This window comes from Lepidothrix coronata, unplaced genomic scaffold (assembly GCF_001604755.1).
Source record: "Lepidothrix coronata isolate B3197 unplaced genomic scaffold, Lepidothrix_coronata-1.0 Scaffold71, whole genome shotgun sequence".
Lineage (NCBI taxonomy): Eukaryota > Metazoa > Chordata > Aves > Passeriformes > Pipridae > Lepidothrix > Lepidothrix coronata.
Genome location: NW_016690251.1, coordinates 4,470,833 through 4,479,497, shown reverse-complemented (window position 1 = coordinate 4,479,497; position 8,665 = coordinate 4,470,833). Strand labels below are relative to the sequence as shown.

At 40.7% G+C, this 8,665-nt stretch overlaps 1 long non-coding RNA gene across 1 annotated transcript; it reads right to left on the bottom strand.

The window, feature by feature from the left end:
• Window positions 1-4,103: 4,103 nt before the first annotated feature.
• LOC108499275 lies at window positions 4,104-6,782 on the bottom strand. Its single transcript, XR_001875484.1, has 3 exons — window positions 6,541-6,782; window positions 4,885-4,998; window positions 4,104-4,633 (listed from the first exon to the last, which is right to left on the bottom strand). It is a non-coding gene; the product is annotated as an uncharacterized LOC108499275 (long non-coding RNA).
• Between the last annotated feature and the right edge of the window lie 1,883 nt (window positions 6,783-8,665).

Genomic DNA, 8,665 nt, shown 5'->3' with positions numbered 1-8,665 from the left:
CAGTTTTCAGCCATTATGTTTGGAATGTAGCCCTAAACCATTTGTCTGCTAACAGAGTCCCAAAAGACATTCCTTCGACTAAGGGTATCTCGCTTGGTCACTCCATCACAGACATTTTCCAGGTGCCCACTCACCACCAAGCCACTGTAAAGTTGGCATTCATCTCCGCAAAGGCAGGGCAGCTGGCACTTGCCTTAGAGAGAGGCAGCTGTATCCATCACATCTCTTTTGTTTTGTTTTGTCTTTTGGAGAAGCTCCCTTCTGAGGAACGAGCTCTGCCTCTTTAATCTCCCCATTTTCAAGTCCCATCATCTGGAAAGGTCAAACAACTGGCCTATTTACCCCGGCTCTTCCTTCAGAAGCTGGGTAATACCTTCCACAAGATTGTTTTTGCTTCTCTCGAGAGACATTTACCAGAGGTTAGTGCACTTTTTTGCTTTGGAGATGATTGCCATCAGCACTGGAAGAGCTCCCCAAGATTGCTAAAAGGAAATGTCATCTAACAGTATCTAATTTTCAAAACAGCCTCTTCTGCATGCAAGCCCCAGCAACGCGCGGGGAGCTCTGCAGCACTTTCTGTTGTGGGAAGTTATGAGCATTATTACAAATTTAAACGTTTCTCAAGAAGTGCTATTTGAATAATTAAGAACAAGATATAGGTTTGCTGCTTTCAGGATGATTGCAATTGAAGAGACATAAATGGCAGCCCGGGTATCAGAAACAGAGAGAGTTTTCCAGGGTGACAGGCACTGGTAATGGCAAGGAGACGTGCAGCTGCTGCTGATGCCTATGTTCTTATGCCCAGTGTTGTTTCAGCTGAGCTATACTTTCCACTGAGCATTTACAAAGCACATTTAGAGTCATTTTAGAAGTAGCATATACACAAAGATTGCTTTTCTTGAAGATTAAAGAACTGAAGGACTAAAAGCAGGCTCAGACTTTCATTATACGCAGCCCCCTGACTTGCAAGAAGTAAAAAAATCTTAACTCCTCTGAAGTCTTTCCTATAGTTCACAATATTCCTAACACAAAAATTTGAACAAATTATTCTGAAGTAGTGGTAAAAACCAAAGCAGAAGAATCATAAGACTTTCAAGGCTTCATTACCCTTACTAGGAACTGATGCTAATCCCTTGAAAATAAGAACAACATAAAGTGGGACAAACCATTTAAAAATTCTACCATTTTATGAATGCATAAATATCAACCTTGTGTCTTTCCCACTGAGCAAACACTAGAAGATACTGCATGCAAGAAACAAAAATAAAAGTCCTCAAATTCCGGTGAGATCCTGACCACTGCATCCCCACCCCTGGGTCGTACAAGAGGTCTTGTCTTAATTCTGCTCACAGGCAAGCCTATCTAGAAAAGCCTCATCCTAATTTCTTTGCCTCTTGGAGTGAAAATGTGAACATTCTTTGGCTCAATAACTAATGACAACACTCGATGGCCCCTGATCCTCGCAAATGCAAGTCACCTCTGCTGTACTCTCCTTACCTAAAAAGCAAACAGCACAAACACTTTATGCATGAATATATACCCCATAAAACTGTATTCTACATGGTAGAGGATGGTTTTCAAACCTCTAACATGATGCTGTTGTTGGCTTAACCTTTTATAACGTTATAAGTTTCTACAAGACCATTAGCCAAAGAATCTTCAGAGATTTCCCACAGGCTGTGCCAGCATTCGTGTGTGCAAATGATAGAGATCTTGTGTCTGCAAAGCACGGGATTAATGCCACTGCCCTGTACCCCTATCATCAAGCTGGCATCCCTATACTTTCATTACTGTTTCCTGGCAACAAAGCACGGAGGCTCTTTCACGAATGCTAACAAGCCGTATTCATCCCGCCGGCAGACCTTTCCGGTCTGAGAGCAAGAGCCCTTGCCGAAATGAATGAGTGGATCAGTGGTATCTGCTCCTGCAATATCAGACTCAAACACAAAATCATTTTTTTCCCCTGTATGAGGAAAGTATTATTAATGTGATTTTTTTAATCTAAAAAATCACTTCTATTTTTTGTTTTTGTTTCTGGAGTCATACCATATTATTTCACCCCAAAGTGTAACAATGCCATTTCTATTCATATAGCATAGAACAAGCTTGATTTATCAGTTTGGTTTTGTCAGATGGGAAGTTTGATAGTTGGGCTGGTTTTTTCCAGTTTACAGGATCAATGTGTGGTAATGTGACAAATCTAAAACTGGGCATATTTTTTTAATTATTATTTTAAAAAGGAATATAAACAGTGCCTCCATTTTAAGGTGATTGTTTCATTAATATCTAGACTAAAAGACAAAGAACCATATCATGAGGATGTTATACCATCTACTATTTAAAAGATATGACTCTTGAACCTTCCTAGCACTAAACTAAGGCAGAACTGCTGTAGTTTAGTAACTAAGAAGTTACTAATGGCAGAAAAGTAGGAAAAGGAGATGCTTTTTGTATCTTATAGTGTTGTGAATGCACAAGGAGAGAGGAATGCTGCTTTCAAGAGCATGTCCTTACTGATTTTTCCCCAGAGAAAGGAAAATTTGCTGTTAATCTGAAGTTTTTCTCACCTACACAGTACCCACTGAGAAGCATCTCTTTCAATCTAGAGGAAACATGGGTCGATTAAAAAAAACCCAACCAAATAACCAAAAATAATTCTGCTGAATTAAGATTAGGACGTTGTTTAAGTATTTGGAAAAAGAAAGGAAAATACTATTATTCCCTGTTCTTGGTTACCAAGAACTCCCACCAATATTCTGATACCAGGAGTCTTCTTCTCTCTTTAAATTCCATTATGCTGGTTATATCAGATTATGCAGGGTATCTGCATCCTCTGAGGAACATCTTTGACTCTCCTCACAACCTCCCACTCTAGCCCTGGTGAGTCTTTAGTTAATACTGAGGTGTTTAACAAATGAATGGACCCTTATGCACTGTGTCTGCCTTCCCCTTAGGCTTGCTCATCCCAAAATGCTGCCTGCTTCACATCATGAGAAGATATATTGCATGGTCTTATCATCAAGAAAAAAACATTGTATCAACAGAGAGTCAATACCCGGGTTTGTACTGATGTTGCCAATATTGTTAATACTTTAATGTCCTAAGGAAATTTTTTTTTACTTGAAAAAGATTTGAGCGTACCGTAGAACCGTTAATTTTCTGAGATTTTTCCCCTGGCAGCTGGCTCCGGTTTGAAGTCAGGGCAAAGAGACCTTTTGGATCATTAACATTGCTCTATGACCAAGTGTTTTCCCCCCAACAATTGTTTTCTTGGATAAAACTGTCCAGGTAGTGAGAAAGTGAGTAATGTGTTTCAATCACACTTAGCAGATCTAAAGGGTTGGCTGCCCCTTGCTGTAATATATGGCTCTGGCTGTGTTAGCCTAAAATGAGTTTAAGATAAATTCCCTGAAGAAATGGTTCATGGTGTATAATCTGGCTGCTGAACAGTATTTCTTCAGGTGACAGGATCCCCATCCAAAGTTCTCAAAGGCTGCAGCTGCTGAACAAAGTCAGCACATGGACATTCCCTGTATATAAACAGATGTTCCGCAAAAAATTTAACATTTTCAAAGGGCTCATTGAAGAAGGGAAGTACAACCCCTGAGATAGGAGCTATGGCACAATCCATGGCTGTGGTCTCGGCGTGCAGAGACAAGAGGTGACACCATCACAGCCACTAGAGAAAGTCACTCAGGGTCCAGAGACATGAACACCAAGCCCTGAGACATGTTATTTGTCCTCTCCTCATTGATAGACCCACTTGGGCTAAAGGACATGTTATTCCCTCCCCAGGATATGAATTTCTCCCTTTGATTATCACCTGAAGTTGAGAGTTCAAAGTTTGCTAGAGTCCAAAGGGGCAATAACAATCCCAAGTCTTGTTTGCTGCTTAGCTATAAAGAGCAGGCATGGATGCAGTGTGATAGTGATCAATAAATGCAACCCATTAGTTGACTCCCCCTCAGACATGTTTTGGATGCCAGTTCCCACCCACAGTTCCTGTTTTTAGGAGATTAGAGGCTGATTTGCCAGAGCTGAGAAGCCATGGGCTGTCCCTCGCAGGCCTGGCTGCAGATCAGCAGTGGGTTCTTGGACAGAAAACAAGGCAAAGGGAACACCCAAATCCAATACAGGAGAATGGAATCAGATTTGTGTCTTAATTTGATACTATAATGTTGCATAAGACAGGCCATAGAAATTTCTTCTCTTTCACAGAAAACGCATTGTCAACCCCCAAATTTCAATTTGTCATTACTTGTGAATGGTTAACGCTGCTTTTATCCTAACATGGTGTTAGGGAGGACTAAATATGTGCAATGACCAATAGAATTGTTAAAACCTAGACCAAAAAACCCTCAAACTCCAAAAATATTTTGCAATCAGCAAACAGCAAGAGATTGTTATATTTCTAACACTGCAGGTTTGGGAAAGGAGAGTCTAGAAGGCAGCACTGTATTTTCAGGCAATGCTACCCAATAGGTGCATCTTCTCTGAGAAACTCATTTAAGCTGGCTCTGCCCTGCTGGTCCTGCCCCATGTTCTTGGATGGAGGAGAGGTGAGGAGATCACTTTTCTCATCTGCTTTATGGTTGCACTTCTCCATGCATTCTCAGATGGTTTCAACACCTGCCTGAATCAAGCAGGGGAGAGAAAAGCAGTGAAAAGCTGCCATCAAATACCTGCGATCACCAGTGGCTTCACAGAAGTCATCCTTCTGTGCTTTTGTCACCTCGATGTTACTGCTTCACGAAGCAGCTAATTCACTGTTAGAGCAAGAATGTTTCCCTGTGCAGGAAATCACACCTTCGGCAGCAGTGTAGACTCACTTTCATGTAGCAACCGTGAGATCACATTTTCACATTTATCTGAAAAATGACTAACCTCAAAGTAATGAAGTTGTATCGGTGGCATAGGATTCTCCAGGATAAACTATCACTTCACACAGAATTCACGAGGGAGAAGAAGTATGGGGGGGAGACTTCACAGTTCCTCTGTCTTGCCAGAAAAGAAAAATACCTTTTTTAACAAAATTTTTCAGCGCTAGAAAAATATTCATGTGTTTTAACCATTTTATGAAGAACAAAAGCCTTTTCAAAAAATTCAATATAATTTATAAGAATAATTTTAAACAAAAGAATTTTAGTCATCTTTCAAGAGAAAAGTTTTCTCTAGAAAAATTATGACCAGCTGTGTGTGAAATAATTGCCTTTCAGGCTGAAACCAGGAAATTTTTTTTTTATTTAGGATATTGACTGCTTAATATTGTATAGACCTACTTTGTGACCAGAAGCACAGTGGAAAGGACTGTCTTAATCCACCTGCATACCTCATTTCAATCCAGCAGCTTCATATGTTCATCTATCCAAGTACCTGTTCTCATTTCACTCACTAGAGGTGGGAAATTTATGCATTTGGAGGTAAGGTTTCATTTCACAGAGATGAGATTTACTTTTACATTCCTGAAGGCACAGTGGTGTAAATCATAGTCAGAATGGAACCAACGCTTACAGAGCTGCTCTGCATGGAATTCTGATGGAGAGGAGATTGAAGCCATGTTTGATGTTGATCTTGATCTGCACCATTTGTTGATGTAGGGCTTTTTTTAAGTGAATGGCACAGGAGAACCCTAACACTTGGAAGGGGCTCTGCCACATTGAGTCTAAATGAGAAATAAGCACAGAAAGGCTCTCTGACTCCCAGCATGGCTTCAAATATAGGGTAGTACAACACCTGCAGTCTTTTCCACAGCCAGCCAAGCTTTAGGAGCACTAAAAGAATTTATAGCCAGCTCAGTTCTACCAGATGTGGTAAATTTACAGTCAACTCAAGTACCAGAGTTAGGATGATTTACCATCAGCTCCCCAGTGTCTGCTGCAACTGAGAACTAAATGATTTAAATCAATAAATGTTTGAAGGAATGAGACAATCGTAATATCTCCTGAGCTTTATTAGTATCTGTACAGGGAACTGGCAGAAACTCAGCACAAGGCCAGGCGGAACTTGTTAGTGGGGCCTACTACCGCTGTTTGCCCAAACTGCAGTAATTATTAACCATAAGACTAGTAATAAACCAAGCTTATTTATGGCTTCATAGCTTGCTCCTGGCACGGGTCTTAGCAATTTCAAGGCTGAGCTGGCTTGAGAAAGAGGCATTTGGAAATCTAAGAGATTCTTTATAGGTTCTTATTGTTCATAAAGCCCCACATTTGACGCTGATGGTGAGCTGCCAGTAAGCACTGTGGGAACCCTCAGCTGTGTAGGCCTCCCTCCTCACATAGCACTGGTGTCATCAAAGCTCTGCTCTTGATATCCTCCTGCTGGGCAAATCTGTCTCTGTTTCCCTATCAATCTATGTTTTCAAGGGCAGGCCTGCTCTTCCATCCAGGACATATTCTATTCCCTCCCCATCTGCAGACGTGGGGTAGTGGTGACACTGACTCAGGCTGCTGTGATAAGGGCTGTGAGAAGCTTTGCCAGGGCTGCTTCTCTCTGCTTGGGAGCTGTGCTTAGGCTCAGTTTATGACCTCTGGTCCTTACCTGAGCTGCATTGCAACAGTGCCTGGCCAGGTAACTCACAGAGCTAGGGCTGTTCACTTGGTCTCAGACCTGCCCTGCTGCTTCTGACTTGTCTGGTGGCCAGTGAAAATTCAGGAACAAGGGAAATACTGCAGGAGCCACAGCTGAAACTGGTTTGTATGAATGTGGGTGAGGATGTTCACAATGGGGACTGGCCTTTGTGAGACTTTTTTACAAAAAAAGGATGGAAACAACCAGGCAATTTCATACAGCTAAGCAGGTAAGTCTTGGTTTTATTATACCGCAATATCACACATGTATGAGGATTCAAAAGTATTGAATTCAAATGCTCAGTGTAAGTCACACCATTTACACTGTGTTAATATGTTGATTCCAGCTAAACTAAAAAAAAAAAATAAATTAACCCAGACTGAAAGAAAATGGAAGGAATGCAAGTGTTCTTGCACAACAATAAATCAAACCAGAGCTCTGCTATTCTTCTCAGAGTTACAGTGTGGACAAATGGCACTGTCACCAATTAATGCTAATAAAAGGACAACTCCAGCACCCTGAACTAAATTGGAACCATCTGTATGAAATTAAGAGCGCTACCCACATTTCATCTTTTCCAGTATATTAGCACACAAAAACTAATTGGGAATCACCATGATGATAAATATAGCAAACATGAGGAGCTGAATACTTGAAACTTGCAGTTTCAGATGAGCTTTTGCCCCAGGGGACTGGGGCAGCAGTGTAATGTAAGAGATGCAAGGCCCTGAAATTGCCAGTAGCAAAAAATTGGTCTGAGAGGGAACAGGCTCCCCATAAAGGAAAGACCAGTCTAGAAGTGTATGTTATTTTTTTCTGAGCATGCTTATGAAACACAAAAAGTGAAATATACTAATTTCCCGGTTTATGCTGGATATAACTAATTAAGCACCTAAAATTTAATTCTGGTTCACTTAACAATGATAACTTATTTCTTTTGAACATTTGAACTGTTTTCTGTTGCCATAAACTAGAAGTGTGCCCAAAGAAATAAAATTCAGTGCTATTGTTTCCCTTGGTAAGGGTGACTTGGTCAAGAGAACAAGCAAATTAACCTATCATGGCTGGATTAACCACGATGGAATGATTTTCCTCTGAAATAGCAGTGATAAATAATTGGTTGTGATGGTGTACTCTTCCCCTTGACTAAATTACTGCCTGTCAGGCAATGTATTAAATAATTAAAAGCACAAACTGCCAATTATAAATGTCACATGATTGTGTGGAGGTTCTTTTATTTTAGATCAAGCAGTAATATACTTAAGCATCTTTTTAGTTTTTTTATGAAACAGCCTTATTAAAGGAACTGCAGTACATTTTCCCCCTTCCATATGGTGTTTTTGTTTGCCTCTCTCCCTACTACTAGGTGTTTTATTGTCCCCCAAAGGGGGGTCAACCAGGTCCTTTTCCTGTGTGGTTACATTTAATTCAGGTTGTTCAAGCGATTCTTTTCCAAATGCTTTTCCAAGCACTTGTCAATACTAAATTTGTTCTGCCATCATGTTGTCCATTCTCTCTGCTTTGTTAGTTTACAGAGATCACATATCCTGAACCTGCAAACAATGATCTGTAAATCACTGCAAACTCCTCGGTCCTTTGGGCAAAGGCAGCTGGTCGGACTGCTCAGCAACCCGATTTGTAGGGAGCAACTCCTTCCCTTTCACAGCTTCCACATGAATATAGATCCCAAAGTTGTTCACCCTTCAAAGAGCCTTTTCTGTCTTAAACGTGAGGCTTCATGTATGTTGACTTTGCAAGTGCTCACAGCACCACTGCTTGTACTTGCTAGGGAATTTCCTTATTTCCTGTCATTTCCCTCACTGTCTTTGTCCATGCTCCAATATCTAACGATTGTATATTATCTTACTCCTTGACACAGAAGAAGTGGGCATTCAAAGGGCAGAACAAAAATACTGCAGACAAATCCATATCACAAAACCTTTCCACTCGTGTTTCTTTCTAGTGTGTGGTTGTGATTACAAACACACAGGTAAGATGAAAATATTCCTGTACTGATAAACTAAGGAAACTTTGCTTATTCCGCAGTCTTCATACAGGAAATAACAACCACGAGAAGTGTGAAGCATCCCTTTCT